Source organism: Nilaparvata lugens, chromosome 11 (genome assembly GCF_014356525.2).
Source record: "Nilaparvata lugens isolate BPH chromosome 11, ASM1435652v1, whole genome shotgun sequence".
Lineage (NCBI taxonomy): Eukaryota > Metazoa > Arthropoda > Insecta > Hemiptera > Delphacidae > Nilaparvata > Nilaparvata lugens.
Window position 1 is genome coordinate 43858410 of NC_052514.1, and position 7359 is coordinate 43865768.

A 7359-nucleotide genomic window follows, 5' to 3' on the forward strand; every position below is an offset into this window, starting at 1 on the left:
AACGATCTTTGAAATTGGTATAATATTACACTAAAATTGAATGATTCTCGTAAACTTCGTCTAAATACTGAACTGTAAGAAAGTGTTTTACGTCGAAAATAAAAATGAAATTGACAATGATTGAGTGTTTTTGCGTCGAAAATATGGACATTGAGAAATCTTCTATGCTCGAGGTGGTTCAAGTAACTATTAGATCGAAGTTGACCGTTATTCGCCTCCATACTATTAATAAATATTGAAGAAACTTCAAGTGTTATAACTATCAAATCAAAGTTAACTGTGGTTTTAGCATCGGAGATTAAATTAATATTGTAACGAAATGTTGGGAAATCTTCTAGGCTAGAGGTGTACTGGTTATGTAACTATGAGATCAAAGTTAATTGTGAGTTTTGACTGGAGAATGTGAAAATTGAAACGAAATATTGAAGAATCCTAAGGTTAATAAGGTTTAATAACTAAGGTATACTAAATAAGGTATACTAAGGTTTAATAACTGTGAGATTAAAGACCAACAAATTAAATATGGTTTTTTATAGTTTGAAACGAAATTTGAAAAGCTTTCAAATGAAGGTATAGAAAAGCGTTCCTCGTGGCTTTTGCCTTCAAAATTAACATATTTAGATATTCAAGATCAATTATCACATCTACAAATTTTGTTAAAATGAAAGTAGTTGACAGTTACTATATTCCATCTACATTGGAAGTTCTTATTAGTAATAATTGAAGTATTGGAAACCTCAATATTGAATTTACCTCTAAATTTATTCAAAACCTTGAAGATTGAAATATCAAATTCAAACCTAGCGTTATACGTGAAAATGACTTGAGTCTTTAATAATAATACTGTTCTGCAATCTCAATATCTTTGTCAGGAACCTAAATTGAAGGTTTTGAAACTAATCTAATCTAATCACCCTTCGTAAAAATAATCGAGAATAGTACGTATTGAAGGTTTTGGAAAAGTTTTAGCAAAAATCGTTATAAGCCTCAAAACCGTCTAGGATATCGAACGCTGTATTCTTCATAATTTTTCCTTGATGGCTTCGAAACTTGAATTCAAGACATTCTTTTGATATTTCCGTCTCGAGTTTCAAAAATATTTTGAAAATGTAATGAATATTAAGGCTGCGAATCAGTTTAAAGAAATAAAAGACATTTCTGAATATATTATGTTAACCTTGATAATGATGAGTCCACTATTTTACCTGTGAATGAACTATTAACGCACTAATTGAGTATGATCGTAACAGATGTCTTATTGGTCTAGTTTGTTTTATTTTTGCTTTCTTCAAGTTGAAATATAGACAAACGAGTTAATATAACTTTTTCGATTTTTATATATCATTTTACCTTCTAGGTTTGTATTGCTTTTTTAAAGCTACCGTTATGGAGGGTTTTTGGATACTGTCAGGGTTTCAAATAAAAATCCTGTGGTGAATATATTTCAAGTAACTAATTACTATTTTATGGAAATCACTTTATTGATAGATGTATTTCACAGTAAATATTCTACCGTTGGTTGTATTAAATAGTGGATAATTTACTGTTAGATTTATTTCACAATAGATATTGTACTGTAAGATGAATTTTACAGTAAATTTATACTACTGCTAGACATACTTGACTGGAGATGGTTTACTGTTCAACGATGTATTCAACTCTAAATTGTACTTTTTCACAAAATAAAAATGCAAATAATTGAAAAAATTGCTGTAAATTTCAGACTTGAGTTTTGGTAATATGTGATATTCAACATGACACCATGTATATAAATACACTAAACAAAATACATTATTAAAAAAAACACAAAAATATGAAAATTTCAAACAAGATTAGTTTTGAAGTGCTTTATTTATTTAGACTCATGTCAAAAATGCGGATGATTTTAAAAGTAAATTACTCTAGCATTTTACTAATTTCACATTCTTTCATAACAATCTCTGATCAATCAATTTAGAGCCGTATTATCTAGTATTCATGAACGATTCTGAAAACATACTGAGCCATTTTTTTAGTTTGGCTGAATTGTTTCCTAGCAACCAATTTCAAGTTGCTATGCAACCAAATTGAGCTTGACTAAGCACGTTTTTAACAACAGTTTATGAACACTGCACAAAATATTTTTAGAAAGTATGTATTGAATCATTCAACTAAATTATCAATTATTGTTTTCTATAATTATTGTTAGCTACAAAATGTTTTGAAAATTAATTTGTACTTTCAGTTTGTAAGTTACTTTGATAGTTGTGACAGTACACAAGAACTCTCCATAAGTTGTAATTTGTAATACTGTTGTATAGTTTTTAGTTAGTGTACATTAAAATTTCAAAGTTTATTTCTCATATATTGTGATTAATGTCGCATTTATTGTATAGTTTATAATGATTAATTGAAGGAGTTGATTTAGTATACTAATCCGGAAAATGTGAGAAAACCACACAAAAAAGGTTCGTCGAAATCTGTTGTGGCTCTGGAGTATTGTATATATATAATTCTTGTTGATTAATAATAATTATAATTTAATTAGTTATAGATTCGTATTATTTGATAATTGTCTCCAATCAAATTTGTGTAGTAATGCTGTAATTTTATAAAGCTGATGCATAGTTTTCATTTTTAACTCGATTAAGGAATTGAGTCGATAACTTCACAAGCCCCTTCAAGACTTTCAATTTGGAGATATATTTTTCATTTGATTTAAAAAGTAAAAAGTTTATTTTTATCCAACTTGATTAAGAAGATATTTTATTCTTGATTTTTATCATTTTTCAAATTGATTCTCTATTTAATCCAATACTGATTCTGTAATATTTTTCTGTTAATATGTTAACAATAATAATCTTCAAGGGGATGTTATTGGTGGCTTATTAGAAAAAATTAATAGGTTGTAACTGGCACAAATGATTATGAATCCTATTGAAATTGATTTTCAAGATTTGTTGTTTCTTTTGTTTAACTTGTATCTTTCTTCAATTTTATTTCCTTGATAAAATCTGTTACCATGTTGAATAGTGAAATAAGTAGACAGCTATGATGTCTAGGTAATTGTCAGTGATATTACAATTTTTAATTCAATAAGCCTCCTCAAAATAATTAAAAACTCATTATTATTCCTATAGTGAGGTCCACGTTATAATGGCAGTGGAGAAAGATAGGAGAAAAACGTTGCCGATCCACTGTCTTGCCAATGCCTTCTATGGAGGGTAACTGATACTGGTTCATTGATGTAATATTAACTTCATTTCTGTTTAATCAATTATATTTATCAAGGAAGAAATTATATTTTTCAATGATTTAATGATGAATTTTCATAATCAAGATTAAATATTTTGTTGATTAATTAGATTTCTACATTGTTAAAAACGATCTGGCAACAGAGCAAGGCGAGAAAGAGATAGCGCTGTCTGCTTTGTTGAATGATAGACAAGGATAGCAGTACCATTGCTAATCAAACAATGCCATTATAACGTGGACCTCACTATAGCAAATGCATTACTTTCAATTTTCAGTTGAAAAATTGATCTCCGAATAATTTTGAAACTGTAAACTGATTACCCCCTGCAGCTTTTACCCTACCAAGCCTTAAAAAATATATCTGTGATAAACTAGACTAATCAAAGAACTAGAAGCATTTTTATTTGCATTCCACTGGTAAAAAAGACTTGATTCATCATTTATCAATTATGGAACCATGTAGTTAATATACTGTATACCGTAGGGTCCCAATCTACTGGATCCCAAATTTGGGATTCGACTGAATGGGAAAGTTCCAGTTTCAATATTTCATTAATTCTGTCGAATGGGAAAAAGTAGTTCTCGGCTGTTTGGGAAAATATAGCTTTTCGGTCACTTGAGATTCGGTCAATTGGCATGCCACCCTGTATACTACCATGAGTTTTTCAATTAATTGATTTAGAAGAATATCTAGGTCTGGATATACGAATTTCTTACACATAAGGTACAGAAGATATCCTTGAAGTTATAATTTTATAAGAAACGAATGCGTCCAGCCACGCACGCCACGTGCTGTGTGGAATGGCCTTTATGTTATTAATGATTATTATTTGATAATGATCGTTTCGACTGTATATCGATCGTTTCGACTGTATATCCGATGAAGAAAACCAATGTTGATATGTACCAGTCATTCTATTTCAATCTCTTTAGAAGACAATAATGATAAAATTGTCAATCTTCCTCTATTTCTTGTATCTATGAGCATTTAATCAACCTTTAATAGCCATTTATGCCTAGAAAACATATTCCTTTATACTTCTATAAATTCAATCACATTTCAAATAAATAACTTAATCACCAAGTGCTTCATTTAGCATGTCATAAAATTAAGTGAAGGAATACCGACTCGCATTTCAAGTATGTTAATTTTTGTTCCATAATAATTGAAAATTCATCGGGTTAAGGCGGATTTCCTCATATCATTATCAGTCAGTGAAAATTTAATTCCCATGATTTTAATGGGACTATTCACACGCAGCCTGGTTTAGCGAGTATGAATGATCCCATTAGAGCTTATGGGAGTAATATTCTTACTGTATCGTACACTGATACTGATATATGGGTATCCGGCCTCAGTAGTCTGGAATTATAAATGAATTTAGATCAAGCTATATTTTAGGTTTACTTTAATTATATCTATATTGGCAATTAACTATTTTTTCCACATATGCATTTCGAGCTTTGATAACTAGAGTTGTGATTTGTATATTGATACTTTTCTACAATTAGAAACTTTTGTATCTTTTGCTTTCAGTTCAAATTCATTTTAGCAGTGTATTTTTCGCCTAGTTTCAGAGCATTTTCTATAACAGCTGCATTGTCATTTTACCACCTAATGTATCTAGCATTTATATTTTTGTATCAAATAAATTAGGAGATATTTTTCTACACGTTCTTATGTACTCCCGTCGAACGTATTTTAAAAAGTGTATTTCATTTAAATTGATGACTTTGAAATATTCACATCACTTCATTGAGATTCATAGTTGAAAGATTGAGAATGTAGTTTGCTTTGGTACGGCTGCACATTGGATGGTTTCAAATTTGTAAAATAAAGGACACTATTTCAATGTTCTATGACTTTTCATACTGTACACTGTTGCAATAGTAAAAGAGTTGAATGTACAAAAATCCAGTTAAATCTAATCATACTAAAAATGTAAGATGTCGGATTCATTGGTTGGTTACGTAAGCTGACGTCTCTTTTTGATTGGATTTTTATTCAACTGATCCTTTAAATTTATGTACATCACCATCTAAAATGTTGATAGATAATTGTTCAAATTGTTTCATTGTATATTGTACAAAAACATATTGTCATAATTCAGTTGGTCGTAATTTTACAAAATCATTTTCAGCAGCACTAAATCAATTTTTGCAACATCTATAATTTGAAAAATACTTCTGCAAATACCAAAAGTATTACTCTGTTGTAGTCAACCAACCCTCCAATATATTGTCCTATTCTAACAATATGTTACAAAATCTTTTATCGTCAATATAAATACAACTTTTCTGTTGATAGATAATAATTATGTTGAATCCTATAAACCATTGCACACAAACAATTCTATTGTATGCAAATTATTTTTAGTTCCTGATAACATTAGTACTGTGATGATCCTCTATTTTTATTAACTTGGAAAGACTTGTTAGTGATGGAATTTTGCTAAAAAAGATAGTAATAGGGCTTAGTGATATCGGAACATACCAGACTGGATTGAAATGTATAGAAATTATCGAAAATGGTGTGGAATATATTTGGTATATTGCTATAATTTACTTTTCTAGCCTTTCTACAGTCGGTAGGTAGGGAGAAAATTGTTTTCAAAGAGTTACTCTTATAAGAAAAAATATTTTATGTTTTTCTCTCACTAAGCTATGTAATCCATGGCAGATTTTCAACACTGCAATGAGTGAGGAAGATTCTGGTTTCCAGAAGTGTAAGGCACACAAAAGCTATTTTCTATCACTATTGTACAGAAATATAAAAATGGATCTTACAATGTAATGAAATGTGAAAACTTGTAACTATGCTACCCTTTTTCCAATGGAAAAATAAGTTGCACTTTACATTAAGATTTGAACTAAGAAAGAAAAATAATGAAGAAAATATAGAGATATTTAAAATTTGTTTTCAAAAATATACTAGTATTTTCTTATGATAGTCTAATTTTGCAAATAATTATTTTTCAAAGTTGACTTGTGAAATATAGATCTTTTTGATACGTTCACGATATAATTCCCAAAAAGGCAACAAGCTGTTGTATATTTTTAAATTGTTTAGGAATTATTTTCAAGTACACAGGTTTTTGTACATGTTTTGTTCAATTATTTTTCACTCGTGTTTATTAGACGTTTTATAGAAATCCCCCAAATTTGTTGGAGATTTTAATAGATTCAGTGTTGTGAGGATGACTTCTATGAATATCTGGCATATAAAATAAATATGTTAGAAGTCCTAGAAACGTTGTATAGCACAAGCTCCATGTTTATTGTTAGTCTATTTACAGTGCTGTGATAAATAATTAACAATCGAGAAAATAATTGACAGAAATCATTTAGCTTAATTGTCTATAAAGGTAAACGTATAAAGGTGTCAATAATAAATAAAACAGAAAATGTGTAAATTATATAGGTAGAAGTAACAAAAAATTGTGAACCTATGACATAATGAATATCCTTTATAAAATAATAAGCATTCCAAATAATGCATCTTGAATTTCTTACTAAATGACTGATCAAAATATCTCAGTTTCAGGGTTTTTATTGTTAAAATCATTATCAATAATAAAGATATGGTATTTCTTTCTACTGCTGTCTCAAACACTTGAAAACGCTTGTCTACTAATTTAAAATTTTAAAATAATTCAATAAAAATAACATTAATTTTATCTACAGTGGCATGAATAATAATTTGTACAGCTTTCAACAAATTGATTCTGTCAAGTTTTTTCAATAATAAAAATTTGGTAAAAAGTGTTGTGTAATTTAGTATCTACCCTAAAAACCATCCAGTTTTCATAATTATTAGTATAGTTTATTGTTATAGTATAGAGTGACATTTTTAATTTTAGCTTATATACGGTATTTCAAGGGACAGAACCCGTATTGAAATATGCTGTTTAAGAGAAAGGATTTGATTTCTGAGGTGATGACAAGTTTTTCTAAATGCTATGCTATATTTTGCCAGTCAACTGGCACATTTATCTGAACATTAAAAAAATGACAAGAGATTACCATAAATTATTTTCAAAAGCAAAGAATTTTACAAATCTTCACTAAAAATCTATAATGATTAACTTAGGACTATCAGTTACTTTTACATTACCTATTTAAAAG